General features: G+C 47.6%; 1 protein-coding gene across 9 annotated transcripts in view; it reads right to left on the bottom strand.

Moving 5' to 3' along the window:
* Positions 1-21,194, bottom strand: part of LOC146548452 (semaphorin-6D-like) — a 107,551-nt gene that overhangs the window by 67,642 nt on the left and 18,715 nt on the right. The window contains exon 1 of one of the 9 annotated variants that reach the window (XM_085263270.1): positions 15,524-15,869. The exons of 7 other annotated variants lie outside the window; for them this stretch is intronic. The gene's annotated coding sequence lies outside the window, so the exon portion shown is untranslated. Of the gene's footprint in view, positions 1-12,848; positions 13,094-15,523; positions 15,870-21,194 lie in introns of those variants that run through there. One more of the 9 variants, XM_085263275.1, reaches the window with a different exon arrangement.

Here is a 21,194-nt window from a genome sequence, read left to right as displayed (position 1 = left end):
CAGGCGCCTCATCAGGACGGACCTCTGGCTGTGTACCATGGACCAGCCCAACACATCAACCAATCACAAGAGAGGACAGTGAACCACAGCTTGATGACCAATCAGTGCAGCTCGCTGCATGAAGACATCCTGACATTAAAATTATTGCCAGCTTGGAATAAAAACACTCACAAACACTTTCCTGAAACCTGCAGGTCAACACACAAAGTACCTGCAACATACCAACAACATGCCTGCAACACAACTGAAACACACGAGCAACATGTCGACAACACACTTGTAATACACCTCCAACACATGTTGAACACACCAACAACACATGTCAATCAAACCAGCAACATGCCAACAACACCCCTGCAACACACCTCTAACATGACTCCAACACAAGTGAAACACACCTGTCACACGCCTGTCACACGACTGAAACACCCCAGAAACACGCCTGCAACACGCCTGAAACATGACTGTAACACGCCTGCAACACGCCTGTCACACGACTGAAACACCCCAGAAACACGCCTGAAACACACCAGAAACACGCCTGCAACACGCCTGAAACATGACTGCAACACGCCTGCAACATGCCTGAAACACACCAGAAACACACCTGAAACACACCAGAAACACGCCTGCAACACGCCTGCAACACGACTGAAACACCCCAGAAACACGCCTGTCATATGACTGCAACACGCCTGCAACATGCCTGAAACACACCAGAAACACACCTGAAACACACCAGAAACACACCTGAAACACACCAGAAACACGCCTGCAACACGCCTGTCACACGACTGAAACACCCCAGAAACACGCCTGAAACACACCAGAAACACGCCTGCAACACGCCTGAAACATGACTGCAACACGCCTGCAACATGCCTGAAACACACCAGAAACACACCTGAAACACACCTGAAACACACCAGAAACACGCCTGCAACACGCCTGAAACATGACTGTAACACGCCTGCAACACGACTGAAACACCCCAGAAACACGCCTGTCATATCACTGCAACACACCAGAAACACGCCTGTCATATGACTGCAACACGCCTGCAACACACCAGAAACACGCCTGAAACACGCCTGCAACACACCAGAAACACACCTGAAACACGCCTGCAACACGCCTGAAACACGCCTGCAACACATCACCTTTTAGCTGAATCAGTGCAGTACTCTTTAACACTAGCAAGAAAGCAATGTATTTATAAAGCACTTTCAGGTGCTGTACACTTGATACATTAAACAAGTTCAAAAAAGAAATAGTATAAATAGAGGAAACATATCATCTTTTTTTTTTTTTAAATAATTCAAATAATATTTAAAACAGTAGAATTGGCACAAATAGCAAAAGCAATAATAAAATAGTATAAAATGATAATTAGAATTGAGCTTCCTCTTGGACCTGGGTACCTCAGCTGAGGCAGGAAAGGCTCCGCCCCCTCTGAGCTTCCTCTTGGACCTGGGTACCTCCAGGAGCAGCTTGTCAGCTGGCCTGAGAGACCTGGGGGGTGGGTAAGGACGAAGAAGCTCAGAGAGGTAAATTGGGGCAAGACCGTTTAAGCCTGGGGTGCCAAACGTACGGCCCGCGGGCCGGATCAGGCCCACAAACGGGTTTAATCTGGCCCGTGAGATGATTTTGTAAAGTATAAAAATGAGCAGCAATTTTTCAATAAAGAAACTGCTGTTCCAATTGTGTCCATTGGATGGCGCAATAGCAATTGTGAGCTACTTTGTTTTGCCCGCGAAATTTAAACCCGATGTGCTTTGGCACCCTCATTGGCCCAATATGTCTCTGTCAAAAAGAGAAAAGTGGATGCAGAGTGCAGAGTGTTCCAAGAAAAATGGTCATCCTCCTATTTATTCACGGAAGTGAAAGCTGTATGCTTGGTGTGTTCCCAGCATGTTGCAGTGCTGAAAGAATATAACCTCCGTCGCCACTACGTGAGTCTTCATGCTGACAAATATGACAACTTTCAAGGACAGCAGAGAAGAGAGAAGGTGAATGAACTGTTGGCGGGTCTGAAGAAACTGCAGTCTGTGTTTACTCACAGCCGAGACATCAGTGACGCTGCAGTGAAAGCTAGCTACCTCGTTGCCAACGACATTGCACTAGCTTCAAAGCCATTTAGTGAGGGTGAATTTGTAAAAACATGTATGATGAAGGCATCTAAGATTGTGTGCCCTGCAAAGTGCCAGGCCTTTGCAAATATCAGCCTGACAGGAAACACAGTTGCCGACAGGATTTCTGATCTTTCAGCGGATTTGGACAAAAAAATAGTCATTTATTGTGTTTTCAGTTGCAATTGATGAAGGCACATTACAGATGTTGCACAACTGGCAATTTTCATCCGCGGAGTTGATGACACATTGACCGTCACCGAGGAGTTCGTGGAGTTGGTACCAATGACAGATACAGCGACCGCAGCTGATATTTTCACCGCACTCGTCGGCGCGTTGGACAGGGTCGGAGTGGACCGGTCCCGCGCTGTCAGCCTGGCTACAGATGGTGCGCCCTCAATGATCGGGAAGAAAGCAGGCGTTGTAAAAAAGTTCAGAGATAAAGTGCAATCTGCAAATGGAGGACGTGGTTTTTGGACTTTTCACTGTATTTTGCACCAGGAGGCTTTGTGTTGCAAGTCACTGAAAATGGATAACGCCATGAAGGTGGTCATCCAAACTGTTAATTTCATCCAGAAGCCTCAAGCACCGTCAGTTTGACAGTCTTCTCAGAGAGAAAGACCACATCTATGGCCTGCCATACCACACTGCGGTAAGATGGCTGAGCCGAGGTGCTGTGCTGAGGCGTTTCTTTGATTTACGAGAAGAAATTGAACAGTTTATGGAAGAAAACTGGAAACCAGTGTTAGAATTTCATTCTGCAGAATGGATGCAGCACCTTGCATTTATGGTGGATGTTACAGAGGACCTGAATAACTTGAACAAACAGCTGCAAGGACGCAACAAAGATGTCACGCAGTATCATGACAGCATTTCAAGTTGAAGCTGTTATTGTGGGAGACGCAGCCCACCGGTGGTGATGTAGCTCACTTCCAAAGTGTTGCGGATATGAAGCGGTTCAAAGATAAAATAACGGGACTGTTACTAGTTTGAGCAACGATTTCAGATTTTTGGTGAACTGGAGAAAGACTTCAAAGTTTTGTGCTCGCCGTTCACCGTGAATCCTTTTGATCTGCCCGTCAGCATCCAACTTGAAATAACAGACTTGCAGCGTGACTCGGATTTGAAGGGCAAATTTGCCGCAGCTGGCTTGAACACATTCTGTCAGAATCTCTTGCCTGGTTACCCCAACTTGATGCCCTCGCTGCAAAACTATTGTGCATGTTGGGAACCACGTATCTTTGTGAGCAAGTTTTCTCTGTAATGAGCATAAATAAAACAAAACTGCGCTCAAGGCTCACGCACAGGCACTCGAATCACATCCTGAAGTTAGCTGCTGCTCAGGATGTGAAGCCTGATATTGATGAGCTGGTGAAAGCTAAAGATGCCAGGTATCAGGAGTCACATAAACGATGCAACCCCACTGAAAGTGCTGCATGAGACACCCTGATGTACTTCTGTGATCTGTGATATACTTCTGTGAATCACTGAGGCGCTGTGTGCTTGTTCTTTGTCCTCAGGATTTTCAAATAACTTGAGGTGTTTTATGATTAATAGCTACTGTATGTTGTGCCTGTACTATTTTGAACATACTGTCCGCAGGCTCTAGCTTTATTTTTATGTTGATCGTATTAAAACAAAGAAAACAATCTGAAGTTGTTGTTTTTAAGTTATATACACAATGATTTTACCAGTCCGGCCCACTTGAGAATAGACTTCTCTCCATGTGGCCCCTGAACTAAAATGAGTTTAACACCCCTGCTTTAAGCATTTAAAAACAAACATGAGAATTTTAAATGAACTGTGTTCACACCGAACGTGATAAATCACAAAACATAAATCTTACATAAAACATTTTGTAATTATACAGGCAGCCAATGGAGTGAAGCCAGGATGGGAGTTATGTGCTCTCTTTTGCGAGTTCTGGTTAAAGGTCGTGCAGCAGCATTTTGGACCAGCTGCAGACGAGAGAGAAGATGCTGACTAACTCCACAATACAGCACATTACAGTAATCCAAACAAGATGGAATAAAAGCATCGATTACGGTTTCAAAATGCAGCCTGGATAAAGTAGGTCTTATCTTTACCAAGCGCCTTAAATGATAAAAACTGGACTTGACAGTAGCCCTAATTTGACTGTCTAATTTAAAATCACTGTCCATCTTAAAACCCAGGTTAGTAACAACAGGTTTAAAATACACAAGGTTCACAAGGTCCACTAGGACCAAACAGAATCACCTCAGTTTTGCTTGAATTACATCTTAGAAAGTTTAGGGACATCCGAGATTTAATGTCTTCTAGAGATGCTAGAAGTGGCTTAATAGAGAAGGCATCGTTCTGCTTCAGAGGCAGATCAATCTGACAGTCGTCAGCATAGCAGTGGAAGGGTAATCCATGCCTTCTGAGGATGGTTCCCAGGGGCTGTAAACATAATGAAAAAAGCAGAGGCCCTAAAATTGAGCCCTGTGGGACCCCAGACTGAAAGGCAGCAGAGGAGGACTCATACCCTGAAAGGTTAACACTAAAAGTTCTGTCAGAAAGATAAGACCTAAACCATTTCAAAGCAGTACCACGAATGCCTGCAAGATGGTGCAAGCGAGTCAGTAAAATGTTGTGTCTACAGTGTCAAAGGCAGCTGTTAGGTCAAGAACATCATGATTGCCAGAGTCACAGGAAAGGAGGATATCATTAAAAACCTTTAAGAGTGCTGACTCCGTGCTATGAACGTTTTTAAAACCTGATTGGAAGACCTCTGGGACACCACTCTCCTTTGGTTGCAACCTTCTCAATGAAAAACACATAAAATCATCAGAGAGGCCTCCAAGCAGCCACTTTGTGGAGCATTTAAGACTGAGTCAGTAGAGTTAAATAACACGTGGATTGTGACTGTTGGAGGAAATGATCTTAGAGAAATATTTTCTTTTAGCCTCCTTGACCGTATTCCTGATAGAGGCGCCAGCAGTCCTTTAGGATTTGAAGAGACACCTGCAGTTTGTCCCTCTTCCATCTGCGTTCAGCTCTACGACACTCCCTCCTCACAGCCCGAGTGGCGTCGTTAAACCAAGGGTCCGTTTTAGCCTTGGGCTGCCTGGTTATTAATGGTGCCACAGAGTCCAGAGTGGTTAGGCAGTACGATCAGCGGGGAACTGGGCAGCAGTGGAAGGGTTAATAATCCGACAGCGGCGAACAGGAGCGCTGGTTTGAACTGTAGTCCGTGAAAACGCAGCATCAAATAATACAGCCATATGGTCAGAGAAGGCAGTGTCAGTCACTTCCATGTTAGACACAGGTAGACTGTGCGACAGGACCAGGTCCAGTGTGTGTCCGTGTTCATGTGTGGGACCAGGTACGGGCTGGACCGGATTAAAAGAATCAATGAGGCTTAAAAACTCCTTCACCTGAGGTTTGTCAGGGCAGCAGACATAGATATTAAAACCCCCACAATAAGAACGTAGTGGGCATATGATTAATGGTGCTGCGTGTGGCGGGCTTTAAGGCTCAGCTCAGATTTAGACAGAGGAAGATGAAGACAGAGGCCGAGAGCTACAGCAGAGTTCAGCCTCACATTGTTTTTGTCCAGATTTGGATTTTAAAGGATTTGATTCTAGGACATTCCCAGCTGGACTTTGTGCTCTAAAGGAACGCAGTCAGGGTTTAAGGGGGAAGTTTGAAGGCAAACTCAGGACGCAGTAACACGATTAAAGGAAGCTCCTCGTGTAAAACAAAGAGGCTCCCCTGGTGCCGCTCAGCGAGCATCTGCAGCTGATTGGATTTGTTCAGGATCGATTCTCTGGAGGATTCTGCTCTCGGCTGGTGGCACGAGTCCAGATCGAAGGAAATCTTATCAGCTGCCATTAGGCCCGAGGCCCATCGCTCGGCTCATTTCGTTCACAGAGAAATAAAACAGTGAGGCAGGAGGAGGAGCTCCCTGTGGATGAACAGAGCTGGTTTCTCAGGAAGAGGAACTCAGTGGCGTGTAGCCTGAGCACAGCAAGCGACTGCCTGCTCACAAAGAAAAGTGTCCGTGCTTGTTAGCAGAAGTTCTGCACGAGCTAACTTCACCTAACGAGCTAATAGGAGCCATTAGTGGGCTCCAATTAGAGGAATCCCTCCTAACGAGGTCAGACAGATCAATAGCACAGGGAGAGGAGTCGCGTATCAACACCTCTGCAGGCTTTCAGCCTCACTCCTAGCCTGCTGGTTACCACGGTTACCAACACGACCTCTGACACTGATCAACAATTCCTCGCAGCTCGTTGTCCCATCTGTGCAGCGAAGTCATCTTTAACATCACGCAGTCTGAAACCTGTAGCTCCACCAGGCGTGGAGGAAGGTGAGGGAGGTGGGTCATGTGACACAGACAGAAACAGACTGAGCCAGTCAGACCTCAGCGCACACGCCCAGACTGGGGTCAGAGGCCATTAGGTCACTACACGATGGTCACTCGTGTAGAACACCTCAGACAGAGGCTGCTGCACCAAAAGCTTCACTGTGATTGCTCTGGTTCGAGCAGGTTGCCTTGGTCACCGGCAGTCAGCGAGGAAGGCGACTTCTCTGCATCTCCACGTATCTCTGACCTGCGACCCATCAGTTACCATAGCAACCTCACAGTGGGTGTCGGTGCAGTACTGGACGCCTGTTATAGCACACGGGTAACCATCGCGAACCTCCACCGACCACCCACCAGCTGGTTGGAGAACATCTGTGAGGCTGTGGCACCGCTTCAGGAGAAGTGTTGGCACAAAGGAGCCTGCTGAACGTTAGTCCCCGCCCCCGCCACGGCCCGTGACCTCAGCGCTAACAGCGAGAAGAACAGCTCGACTGGCCTCCTCGTTCACACGCTTCGCCTGCCTTTACACCACCTAGCTGTCCATCTATCCAGTCATCCACCTATCCGTCCATTCATCGACACATCCACCCAGACATCCACTGCGAGCTCGCTGAGATCTTCTGATGTACACTTCAAACAGACTGATCAATAATCTATACCTGCTGCTGTAAACAGGCTCTCTGATTGGCTGCGGTCAGTGTCCTCTGAGCTTTGTTTTCATGTTTGCTGCTTTGTTCCAGTTTCAGTCATTCAGCAGATTAATCCTCTCAGCAACAAATCTGATCCTCATCATCCTCATCCCCATCTCACACGCACACACACACAGACACACACGCCTGTCCGACTCTAATCCCACATGTGATCGTTTGCTGAGGTTAATCCTCGCGTCTGCCTCTGCCGTCCACTCTGATGGATTTACTTTCATCCCTGCGTTGACGTCTCATTACTTCCTCATGCTCAAGTCCCGCCTCTCTCCTGATGACATCGGTACCGTTTTACTATGGCGCTCAGGTGAGTTTTTAACACGGGGCACGTTTAGCTTCATGTCTGTGATTCGTATCAGCAGTTACACCACAACATGTTTCAGGCTAAGACCTTCCAAAAACCTTCAAACAGGGGGCGGGGTCAGTCATTAGAAAGGAGGACCCCACAGACCAGTTCCTGTTTTCCTTTGAACACCAACACTGACATTCTTTATCATGAACCTGAGAGGTGATTTGTCTTATCAGCAGCATTCACGAGCTGGTCTGAGCTAGTTAGCCACAGGCTAACATAACATTAGCCACAGTAACCAAGGCGACCATGACAAACACGCCGGTGACAACTATCCTCAGTCTCAGACCTGTAAACCTGTCAGCCAGGTGAATACAGGCGTTTTAAACAAGCTAGCAAAGCCAAAGTGGCTAAAGCTAAAGCTAGCTTAGCCACGGGCCTCGGTATGAGCAACGGATCAAAGCAGTGAGGAGGAAGACAACAGAGAGCAGTGAGGAAGGCTGGATGTCCGGCTGAAGGTACCGACCTGCTGGTTGATAACACGCACGTGCGCACAAACACACACCCTGGGCAAAAACATCAGAGCACACCTGAGCTCAGCTCACTCCGTGCCGCCAACCTCACAGTTTTCTCACAAATGACATCACATCAGTCTCAATCCAACGACACGCTGCACACCTGGCTGTCCCTCACCTGCACACAGGTGTGGGCGTACCTGCAGCAGTCAGTGAGACGGTGTGTTTGTAGTAACGCTGAACATTAGGGCAGAGGACCAGGTGGAGCTGCAATTGCTGCAATCAAACATGCACTTCCTGTTTCTCATGACACAGAAAAGGGCGCACAGGTACGCACTCCTAAGCTGCTGCAAGCTCATTTTCAGTGCTGCGTTTCATTCAAAGGTCAAAGTTCAAGTCACAGGAAGGAACATGGAGCACAAACACACAGAGGTCAGAGGTCAGAGCTGGAGAATAGCGTCACCAGCAACAAATGACATCAACTTAATTGGAGCTTCCTCCTGAGGCCAGCAGGTCAAAGCTCGGATGCTGGCGGTGGCGCTCAGACCAGGAACGACGGTGCCTGTAGCTGGGTCACAGGGTCAACTTCACAGAGGTCAAACAATTACCAACATGGCAGCTTACCGCCGTCCGTGGGGGGAGGGAGAGAGCCCAGCTGGTCATGTGATTGGTCAGCGGGCTCTGATATTACTGCAGTTAGAAAGGAGGGGGTCGGGGGGCTGGACTGGAAATGCTTTTATTTTTAGATCAATCACTGATTGGACAGCAGGACCTTTGCCCACGTGACCATTGACCTCAGTCCACTAAGACAACAGGTCCAAACAGGTCCATTAAAGTGACATAAAAGCAGAAAGATCAACAGTGATGTCACAGTATTTTTTTTAATCTGGACATACTGAAGGAAAGACTCCAGAAACCATTTCTAATGTCTCACATTTAAACCGATTCATCGAGTTAATCAAATAATACTGATAGTAATCATAATCATCGAGTGCCTGGAGCGACTGGTGGGCGTGTCATTGTGATTTGGTGCTGCCTCTGAACTGAGCATGCTCAGATCCCGTCATCCATCATCTTAAATAACAGCCTAACAGCAGCACCACGTGGTTTTCCTCGCCGCCCGCACAGACGGGCCGGTTGGATGTGACGCCGCAGGAAAGCACACAGGCTGCTCCGCCAGACGTTTCCGTCTCTGCCGGACTGACCGGAAAGACGCCTGAAAATGGATCCAAAAGCTGAGCCGGGCGCCGAGCTGACCTCACAGGCAACGACCGCTCACACTCACCTGTGCCACGACACGCTCCCGCCCAGGTGAACACCACATGACCCGCCCACCACGACCAATATCCACCAATGTTTGATGTCCAAAAGGAAGTCGACTTACAGTGTAGCCACACACACACAGACACACACTCACCCTCCTGCTGGCCAACATCTCTCAGACTAACAAGCTCCTCTCGACAGCAGCGATAACAAAGACAGATCGTCTGATGACAACACTGAATGTCATCGTGTGTGTGTGTGTGTGTGTGTGTGTTTGTGTGCGTGCACGTGTGTTGACCACACACAGTGTGACTCACTGAGCTGTTCGCAGTAAATGACTTTGTGCTCATTTGGAGGAGATTCATTGTGTTTTTAAGCCTCGCCGCGTGGCGCTCACATATTCCACTCTTTCCATCAAAATGCAAACTGAGCGGCGGTGGCTCGCCGCAGCCCGCCTCCCTCGCTCTCGTTTTAAAGGCCAATTTATTGGATTCACAAAAAGCCCGAAATAATCACTCATTGTAAGGCTAAAAGGCTCATCACAGAGTCCAATCATCCAATAAAATAAATGTGGTTCATAATTGCCGTGGAAATGCAGGCGGCCTCACACAAATGAAATCTCATCACAGCGAGCGTCCTCGCAGACCGCCGCCGCCCGCTGAACACCAGACAGTCTGCAGATTCTTCAGTGACAGCGTTACGCCTTCGTTACTCTGCCCATGCTCACGATGCCTCGTTGGTGGCCTCTGACACTGAGCGGTCACCAACAGGTGGAGCTTTTCTGGATTTAGACAAACTGAAGCACAAACCCATCTGACCCTCGAGGTCACCTGACCTTCACCTGCGACCACACGCGTTTCCTGCTGCTCGTTGCTCTGTGGCTGTTTTTCAATCGACTCAAACACTCGAATTCAAACCTCAGAGCTTCAAAGGGACGCACACCAGAGACTTTCATTCATACACAACACCAACAAAACAAGAAGAAGAGAGCACTGAGCGGGCGGACATTCACCCAGGTAACACAAGTGTTTCAGTGTGTGTCAGCGCACACCTGCAGGTGAATGAGGAGGTCTGTCCACGCCCACCACGAGGCAGGATCTGCTGTTAGAGCTGCAACCAGCCAGGAGATGCATCTCACTGTGTACCTCCCACTCACTCACACACACACACGCACGCACACGCGTGCACACAAACACACACACATGCACACACACACATGCATGCACACACAGGCAATGAAGGCTACACAAAGGAGGAACAATCGCCTGCCAAACTGTGCCTACACACACACACGTTTGTACATGTATCTCTCTGAGGACCTTTGTTGAATGAATTAATTTCTCCTCATTTCTCCACCCGTTACAGCAACACACCCACCCCGCCCTCTGAGGCCACACTGCTGCTACATGAGCCTAGCTGCACAGATGTGCACCACAAAACAAGCCTGCAGCCAACCACTGCGAGAACAAGAGCTGCTGTGATTGGCTGCAGAAATGAAAGAAAAGCAGCGAACAGCACAAACATCATGACACGCAGACCGGTCAGTCTGCAGACCACATGTGAAGATTACAAATGATCTTCTTATGGCCTCTGACAGTGGACTCATCTCTGTGCTTGTCCTGCTAGACCTAAGTGCAGCGTTCAATACTGTCGACCATAATATCCTATTAGAGCGATTAGAACATGCTGTAGGTATTACAGGTACTGTGCTGCAGTGGTTTGTATCATATCTATCTAATAGACTCCAGTTTGTGCATGTAAATGGAGAGTCCTCTTCACACACTGAGGTTAATTATGGAGTTCCACAGGGTTCAGTGCTAGGACCAATTCTGTTTACATTATACATGCTTCCCTTAGGCAGCATCATTAGAAGACATAGCATACATTTACACTGCTATGCAGATGACACCCAGCTCTATCTGTCCATGAAGCCAGATAGCACACACCAATGAGTTAAACTGCAGGAATGTCTTAAAGACATAAAGAACTGGATGGCCGCTAACTTTCTGCTTCTTAATTCAGATAAAACTGAGGTTATTGTACTCGGCCCCGAAAAGCTTAGAAATATTAGGGCTGCGCCATATTATACCGTTCACGGTAATACCGGTATAATGTTAGGCAACGATAGGAAAATGAAATATCGCGATAGAATATGAGTAAAACGCGCATGCGCAGTGCCTTTGTTTTCATACGCACATGGCCGATTGTTGAGTGAAACAGATGAACCAGAATTGGTTTGTAAAAATGGTGCAACTTCAGTGATGTGGAACTGGTTTGGTGTTTGTCCGTCAGATACACGACAAAGCACATTTTTTTGCAGAACATGCAAGCGGCCGTCGTTATTGTCGTATTTGTCGGACTAAGATGCTCTTAAATCTGGGTCCTAAACTCCGTATGCTTCAGGTCAAACGAACACTGCAGCATCACTGAGAGTTAAAAACTGTCTAAATTCTTTCATCTTTAATAAAACGATCAGCATTGCTGCTTTACCAGGTGTAACTATGAAGTTTAACTTCCAGGCATCCATGAAAACAAAAGTTATTACATTTAACGGAGTTAGAAGTTAGCAGGAAGCTAGCGGAAGTTAGCTCGCTAGTTTCGCTAGTTACCTAAGCATGATATTGCATGTTCTGACTGAGAGATTTCTGAAAAAAATCAAACGTACCGCTCTGCTATCACTTCCAACATAAATGAAGACAGGAAACTAAACAGCAGTGACGTTTGTAGGGTTACTGAAGTTGGGCTAGCTGCTATATAATGATGTGCTACGTGATCGCTAGCGACACAGCTATGTTAGCATAACATAAACAGTGAAGCTGGAGGACGAACACTAACACTTTTCCACTTATAAAAGTTAACGTGAAGGTTCCTCATGGTTAGAGACAAATGCAATCGCATGGCAGGATGCTGTAAACGGACCAAACTTCAGTCAGGAGAACAACTGAGATAATCCATCCACAATACGAGGTCAGTCATTAATATACTGCAACAACATGGGAATAGAGCAGCTGCCAGAGAATTTAACATTAATGAATCAATGGTACAGAAGTGGAGGAAGCAAGAAGAATGAGTTTAATAAAGTTTGATTTATCTGACTGCTTTGTTTCGCTTAATGTGCCTTATAATCCCGTGCACCTTGTGTTCCGAAAAATACGTACTGCACACTGCAGTTTAATGTTGCAAAGCACCTCTTTTTAACTTCAGTGGATATTATACATGGTTATGCTCAGGATATGTCAGCCCATTTCTACTGGAAATGCCTTTTGGTTAAACTTTCAGCAAGGAATTTGCATTTGCACTGTTACATTTTTATAAAGCTTTAATGTACATAAAAACCAGCTTCTTGTTTAAGTGAAAATAAATGGAAGGTTGTTTTTTTGCGCTAGTAATGTTGTGGAGTTGTATTTTGTCTCGCATCAATTATATCGTCAGTTATATCGTTATCGCAAATTTTCAAATATATATCGTGATAAATATTTTTGGCCATATCGCCCTGCTCTAGGTATCTAACCAGAGTCTTACTGAGCCTGGTTCTGCTGGAGGTTTCTTCCTGTTAGAAGCGAGTTTTTCCTTCCTACTGTCTCCAACGTGTTCGCTCATAGGGGGTCGTTTGATTACCTTGACATGACTGTTGGTGAGTCAAAGGTCAGGAATCCTCCTGTAGAAGTCTTACCATCGCCCCCTGCTGACCTTCAGACAGAACGCAGGTTTGAGGCTGTTTCTCTGTTACCAGCTGACCTGTGACGTCTCATGGCTGCAGTTGAGGTCACATGTGATTAATAATGATGTTCTGAGGCCTCTGTGAGCCAAACAGAAACTCTCCATATTCAATGATAACTGAGACTTTAGCTTAAAGCTGGTTTTTAAACACTGGTTCAGTCGTCGTACTTCCTCTGAGAAACAGCAAGAGGACGCAGCCTGACCTGCCTCCTCCCGTCTGATCCTCTATCTGCTCTCTTCCTGCCTCCCTCATCACTTCTGCCTCTGCTTCGTCACGTTCAGCTCTGACACGAGCAGACGCTCGGCCACTCCACAGTCAGAGCCCCCTGCCGAGCATGCTGGGATACCACGGCTGCCGTGGCAACGGAAAGACAGGCTCTGCGGGGAGGAGGCTGAAGGAAGAAGCGGCAAAGACGGATTAAAGTAAGACGAGGTCAGAGGAAGAGGAGGATGAGAGAAAACAGGCAGGAGAGAAGACGAGGTCAGAGGATGAGGGGATGAGACAGATGAGACGGCGACAGTCGGTCTAAATCAGATTACTGCTGAGATCTGACGACACAGAAGCTCTCTCTCAGGGGTTAATCTGCTCTCGGCGGGATTAGAGCGTCGCCTGCAGAGATCACCTCCATCTCTTTCTCTGAGACGTGAGCATCGAAGCTTCACAAAGACAAAGAAACCTGCAGTTCCCCAGACATCCAGCAGGGGCAGCAGTGTGTCAGTCCCCAGAGACTGCCATGTTAAAATAAACATATTTATTCATACAACAGCTGTTTGTGGGGGCGTGGCCCCATTGACCGTCAGGTGTATGGTGACACAGGTGGCTGTAGCTGCTAGCTGACGTGCGGAGTGTGTCTGACCAATAACACGGCTGCTGTGAGGTCAGAGCTGACAGAGCTCCTGAGCTGGTAACTGATAGGCCAACTCACTAACACTGAGGCTTTACAGAGCATGCCCATCTTTTATATACGGTGTACGGTCCAGACATCAGTTTAAACATGAACGTGATGAAGCTGTGGTGCTCAGCGTTGGATTACCATGGCAACGCTGATGCTTGGCCCTGATTTGCTAACACAGAAATGTGTCATCAAAGTTTGGACAGAAACACAGCAGTTTCCCTGAAATAGTGCAGTCGTGATTATTTGGCAGCTGCACCACTGCAGCTGTCCAAACAGATCCAAATGTAGGGAAGCGCCGTGATAACGGCCCGCCGCTATCAGTCTGTGCTAAGCTAGGCACAACTGTATATCTGCAGGAAACTGGGGGCTGCTGACACACCAGAGTCGCTGCAGCGTGCTGCTCCTTCTGGTTTCTCCAAGCGAAACACAAACGTCATTTTCTTGGTGAAACGTTGGCGTCTGCAGACGTCAGACGGCTGTAAATCCCGAGCCGAAGGCTGCAGGTTTCTCTGATCGTCGACATCGGCTCAGATTTCTCTCACAGTGAAAAGCAGAGTCCTGTCAGTGCGAGGAGAAGATAAAGAGTGCCGATGTGTTTTCCACCATCAGTCACTGACTCACGAGGAAGATCACGGGTGGAGCAGCAGCAGACACCTGACACCGTGAACCAGCAGTCCATCGTTTCTGACCGTTTTTCTCTCGGTCCCCGAAGCTTCTGAGACGAGGACGCAGAAAAGCCCCCCACCTGTGCGAGCTGCCTGCTGGCGCGATGCTGATTTGGGTCGTGTTCAGACAAGTTAACCTGGGAATTTCTCCATCTCGGCTCGGGTACAGCTCACCATCTGGCAGATTAGCTGTTAAAACTCAGTGAAGTGAAGTTAAGCGGTGCTGGCAGCCTCGCTGCCGTCACACTTTACATTCTGGAGGAGCGGGGACAAAAACGGGAACTTTTTCATTTGCTCCAAAAAGTGGATTTTTCATAAAAAGCTCAGTCGCTTTAATCACTGCGAGAGCTGCAGCTGCACACGCTCAGTCTGCAACACGCTTTTTAAATCCTTTCCAAACAGGCAGCGAGGGACTGATCTGTAATTTTACTTGATAACAGCGTGCTGGTTGGTTCATTTTGTCCTCTGCTGGGTTTTTGTTGCAGCCAACTCTTCTCTGCTGAAGATAACCATAAATATGCAATATTTACTGATTAAACTGAGCTCAGCCCCCAAAATACTGCTGCTCATTCATTTTCAGAGCACAGCCTGCATAACGACGAGCAGGCAAGTCGATTCCTTTTTCTACAACGATAAAGGCCCCAGGACGCTTCCCTGAGCAACACCACGAGCACGCAACAGAAATAACAAACACCAGACTCGACTCTTCTTTAACCTATTAAGGTTTAAAACCTCAGAGCTCAACGTAACAGGCCCAAGATTTATCCTGTAAATGCAACTTAAACCAGCAGGGGGCGCTGCTCTGTCAGAAAACACCAACACGGCTAACATCAAGTTTAATCCAGTAAGTTTGTGTAAACTTGTGATATCCATGACGATAAGACAGAGAATATTACACAAACAAACCATTTCAAAAGCTCATCACCAAACCACACCAGCGCTCACCTGTACAGGTGAGAGAAAAGCCACAAACATGACAGCAAAAGCAAAGACATTTTCATGTCTCACATACCTGTTGAGGAGCGGTGGTCAGACACAGACGGCACATGGAAAAAGACAAAGAAACAGAGGTTAGTTTAAATGCAGCACAAATACAAAGAACGTCTCAGAACCAAAGCATGAAAACCTCAGAGCAGCTACGCGACAGCATCTCCACAGTCCAGCGACTTGTATGTTTAGTACTCGTTCATTTAAAAGGACGGCGAGCTTCAGGTTGGAGCTGCACGGCTGGCTTTAGCGCCTCAGGACAAACGTGACTCTTTTTAAGAAGACAAAGGCTCCGCCTCCTCGGCTCTCAGTGATTTTACTTAAAACCAGGCCGACGATGATGGCTGTGGAGCACTTTGGTCAATAAATGTTAAACTCGTGGCACAGAGCATCAGAAAGCAGTTTAGAGTGCAAACGTCTGAACAGCAGCAGCACTGGCCTCACACAGAAACAGGTCAGCAGAGATGCGAATACAGCGAGGCGCCGAGCGAGCGGCGGCCTCAAACTGTCAGAGAGCCGGCACAGCTCGGATCGCGCCTGACTGACAGCTGAAATCCGGAAACACTCCAACATTCGGAGGTTTTTCAGAAAGTGTGCGGTGAGCGTGCTGCAGTCTCAAACCACACACACACACACACACACTGAGGTGTTAAATGTATGCAGCTGGTGTTTCTGCAGCCTGTCAGGGCGCCGTGTCTCTCTGACACTTACACTGCTGAAACACCGAAACGCCGGCCATCACCGACTCTGCAGGACAGGACGAGGGCGTGTTCGCGGCTCTGAGGCTCGGAGCAGCGGTTTCCCTCACTGCACAGGTAAACTGCTTCATATGTAAGTTCATCGAGTCACACAGCCATAAACTAACGTCTGACCAGCTTATTATAACAATCAATCACAAAAAATAACATCTGACAGGTTATTGATGCTGCAGCTCAGCTTCACGCCGTACACGTGTAATGAGCTCCACCTCTGGGATCTCTCATGTTGTTCCTCACGCAGGCCGCTCTCGCTCTGCAGGCCTACAAACGTGTTGCCATGGCCAGTGGTTGCTAAGGACAAATGAGTATTCCCTGACTAGTTGATGAGTTTTATTTTGAAGGTGAACAGCTTCCATTTCTGGCTTCTGGTTGGTGTGTTTTGCACACAGGTCTGAGTCCTCCATGCAGTCACATCAATCACACGCAGCTCCGTCTTTCAGACCAGTGTAGGGTCACCGGCTCTTCTCTACCCCCCCAGCAGAGGCGGGGCTACACCCTGGACAGGTGGCCAGCCTGTCACAGGGCTAACACAGAGGGACACACACCTGTGGTCATTCTAGTTTAGGACCAGAGTCCTGCAGTTTTCTCCATTCATTAGTGTAAGCAAGCCTGCTGCTGTCGGTGTGTGTTAGTGCTGACAGTGTACGGCCGGGAATTTTATCCATTTCTGTTTACAACAGAACCATTAAATCCAGAACGAGTTCCTCACCAGGATCTACTCTGAAACACTACAGGAGCTGTAACATCTTCACTCGCTTCCTGTCCAAGCTCCTCGTTTATTCACACCATGAAACTCAAACTCACAGAAGTCTGTGGGGATGCAGGCCTGTGCACATGAGCCGCTCTTATTAAAAGCCATACCTGATGTTTGTAGCCGTATATGATCAAACAGTCTAACTGTGACTGTTCTGATGAAGCTGAGCGCCTCAAACAGCTGATTGAGCTGCACCCCCCATCTGCTGCTCAAAGATGCTCACTGACAGGAAAACAACAGAGCCAATGAGCCTAACAGCCATCACTGCAGCACGGTGTGTGATGATGACTGGCATCATGCTAATGAAGCTGACAGAGAAGCTAATGAAGGATGGAGTTTAGAACAAGGAGACGTGTCATTCCCAGCTCCACCTGTCGGGGGCGTGCTTTAGCCCAAACCAACCCTCTGAAGCTCGCCTAGCAGTGGAGGTGGGAGTCAAAGTCAGTCAGTGTGAGTCGTCCCTGTTCAGTGAGTGTTTTTCTCCAACACACCAACACTGAAAGCTGCCGTCACACAGAGCCAGGCTGCGGTTGTTAAAAACACATTCTTCCCCATCACTGCCAACGATAAACGCTGAGCAGCTTCCCGACCAGCCGAGCACGAGGATGTGACACTCTTACTTCCTCCAAACAGCTAAATTCACTCTGCGTTTCAGCTGAGGTCACATGACGAGCGTCAGCCGATGATTAAAGTCAGCACGGCAGCCAAAACGCGGCCTCCTCCTCCTCCAGGCGTCTGCATGAAACACTCAGGCTCACAGAGTTTTTTCTGCTCTTGGCTGTGTGTGATGTCACAGAGACAGGATATAGCCAGCCAATCAGAACAAAGCTATCAAAGCTATCACCTCCTGCTCCTGCTGTTACCATGGAAACAGTGGCAGACGATGAGCTGCACTAAGGGCAGTCATATGAAGAAGGATTATTCTGAACTGTGTGTGTGGTTTCAAACAGACAACTGACCCTGACGGACTCACAGAGACGCTGCTAATCAGAACCAAACTAAAACAAAGCTGAGCTGAGAGGAGGAGGAGTAGGTGGAGGAGGAGGTGGAGGAGGAGGTGGAGGTCCAAACTATAAAGTCAAAGCAGCGTTTCTCCTCCTCGTGCCGTCTGTGTGTGATCACAGGAAACAAAGACATGAAGAAGAAGCAGCGAGTCAGTGCTCACCTGCACAGCTGATCCAGAAACGGATCAATAAATCAGCTTTCTGCTGCGGGTCTGAGGTCTGCTGCTCCTCAGCAAATTAATCCTTAAGTCTCTGATCTGCTTTCCAGTAGAGCTGGGCGATATGAGATTTTTTCATATCACGATATGTTTTTTTCATTTCAGGCGATAACGATATCTATCACGATATCAGCCAAATAACTATATTTGTAAGATTTAAATGTGCCGTTGCTCACAAGTAAAATGTGAAATAATCAGCAGCTTGTTTTTAAATATTTATTTCCCATAATAAGTTCAACAGGGTAGATGTACTTAAGGAACATGAGACTTTTTCAGATAAATAAAGGCAAATATTGCAAACTACACAAAAGGCAGCCGCTAAAGCGTTTAAGTTTCAAAACAGAACAAATGAAACAGACTAAATTGTCAATTCCACTTAGAAACAAAATATTAATTCTAAAAATAAATCTTAGTTTGTTTTACAGAAGAACAGACAAAACTGACTAACTTTTGTCAATATCAAATAAACTGAGAACTAAAAGGAAATTCTCAATCTCTCCTTGTTGTATAGCTGAGCTTTTCAAACAGTTTTAACAGTTACTTTAGTCTGACAAAAGCCGAATGACGAATTAGCGCTTCCAGTCAGAGACTGAGGCTACGTCCACACGTACACGGGTATTTTTGAAAACGGAGATTTTCCGTTTTCGTTTTAAAAAATAATCCCGTCCACACATAAAGGCAGAAATGAAGGAAAACGCTGCTATGAACACACCAAAGCAGCAGGTGGCGCTAGATTCCTCCATTACCCGCTGGCTGCTTCCCAAACAAACACACGTGTGGCTTGGCACTTGTGCTGTACGTAACAAGTCACACGACGTGACGCTGCGGCTGTGATTGGTTCGGCTCTGCGCTGCTTAATTTGGATTGGCTGACCTTTTTTTTTTTTTTTTTTTTTTTTAAGAGGACAAGAGCGGCGAGGTCTATCGCGATAGCTTAATTTCTCTATCGAGTAAAAGTTATATCTCATGTTGAGCACCCTCCACATTGCAGCCCCATCGGCGTCGTCTCAGGAATAGATGAAGGAAAATTCCCCTGGAGGCAACATTCCTCACGGCTCCGGGACGAAGCGGAGCCAATCACAAAGAAGAAAAGGCCGAGGCTCTCAGATAAGCTGCTGCTCCGCCCCTTTAAGGGATAAATACCGGGATTCTGGAAAATCTGGAAAACTGCCTGGAAACATCTCAGAGGATGGCCGGGGGGTGGGGGGGTGGGGCTCAGAGTCTGAGACGTCACAGATAAATCAGCTGACTTTTACAGATGCTTTCTCACCGAGGACGCGCCGGGGGGGGGGGGGGGGGGGGGGGGTGCTGAGGGTCCACTTAAGCTAATTAATGGATCACCGTGCACATGCAGTGAGCGTGCACGTTGTGTTTTAAGGGGGCTTAAGTCTTCATCCATTAGACAAATGAAGGGTGGGAGCCTAATGGCAGCCACACACACACACACACACACAGTAATTTGTCTTGTGGACTCATCAGGACTTTTAACGTGATCGCGGTCTCTGAGGACAAAGTCAGATAAAATACGATAAATATGCAATCACATCCAAGGCAGGACAAACTCCTCTTCGCTGTGTTTCTGGAAGGCTGTGTGAGTTTGGTGTGGTTTGAAGTGTGTGTGTGTGTTGTGACGGATGAAGAACAGTGTCTCAGCATCCTCAGGTTTGTGTCTGTGCTGCTGAATACAGACGTTATGATGTTCAACCAACCCTCACAGTTTTACTAGCGCTTGGAAAAAGCTTTACTTTTTAATATTAACACTCGATTTTATATCATTTCACTTTCAATGTGAAATAAATATGGTGTAGTGCCCCCGTGCCCCCCTTTGGACTCATCCCTGCCCACATAAAACATGGCGTCAGCGAGCTGTGCCATTCAAACACGTTTGTGTTTAAACTATCATGTGAAACATTCAATGTTAGATGATCCCAGATCAACACAGCACAGTTATTCCTGCAGCCCGTCTGTGACACGTTCACGGAAACGAGAATCAGATTGGCTCTGTGACCTCGCCGCGTCTGAAACGCTCCCAGAGCCCATAAGTTTCTCTCTCAGGCTCGGCAGCAGAACAAGCTCGCGGCAAATTTTCAGCTTTTTCCATCTGATTGAAATATTGGCCCTTGTGATTAACCCCGCTGATATCCGAGAGGATTCCAGCTACCCACAACTCACTGCTGTAAGGGCGTGACGGCCCGGAGGAGCCTGATCTCTAATAAACGTGACGCGTACATCGTCTCTGTGCTGGAATAAGCCTGACGTGTAATCCTGTTTCAGGATGCTGCGCGGGGGGAGTCGACTTTTCTCAGCATCATATTTAGACCACTGAACTCACACGCACACACATGCACGTACGCACACTCACACACGCGCACACACACTGACAAACGCATCAGGAGCAGCACCAGGTTCAGCACCAGGTTCAGCACCTTAACCACGGACACTTTGGCACGCAGGCCGGAGCAGCCAGGGATCGAAACAGCGAGATCAGAGCGGTTTAATCAAGCGCTCGGCGAGTACCTGTGGGCGATCTTTGAAACGCCGCCGCCCCGTCCAAAGCGTGCCGGCATCAAATCCGGCTGATTCCTTGAAAAAAAACTCAATCAGTTCTTTTCCAGCTCATCTCACTGAGTTAGCTAAACCAGGCGTGCTGCGTTTACCTGTCGAGTCCAACACGACTACAATTACCCGAAGCTTCTGATAGGAGCTGCTCGTAACATGTGCATAGGTGTGCGTACGTACAGGTGTGTGTGTGTGCAGGCCATATTGTTGGCTGATGCTGGCTGAAAGGAAGCGAGGCTCTGCGCTGAGATTTCACAGCCTGATTTTGTTTTGTGATCTTTCAGAATATCCTGCAGCGACACTCTCACATCCACGCACTTTAAATAAAATCCACATTTCTGTCTTTGAGGCGATATCTGCCTGTGTCCCGTCACCTCAACGAGGCAGCAGCTTCTGCTTTGTTC

Source organism: Mchenga conophoros, linkage group LG22, assembly GCF_057382185.1.
Source record: "Mchenga conophoros isolate Kocher_MC1m ecotype Shallow Benthic linkage group LG22, M_conophoros_male_GT1.1, whole genome shotgun sequence".
Taxonomy (NCBI): Eukaryota; Metazoa; Chordata; class Actinopteri; order Cichliformes; family Cichlidae; genus Mchenga; species Mchenga conophoros.
Note: the sequence above shows the minus strand (reverse complement) of the source record. Positions and strands in the feature narration are given on the sequence as shown.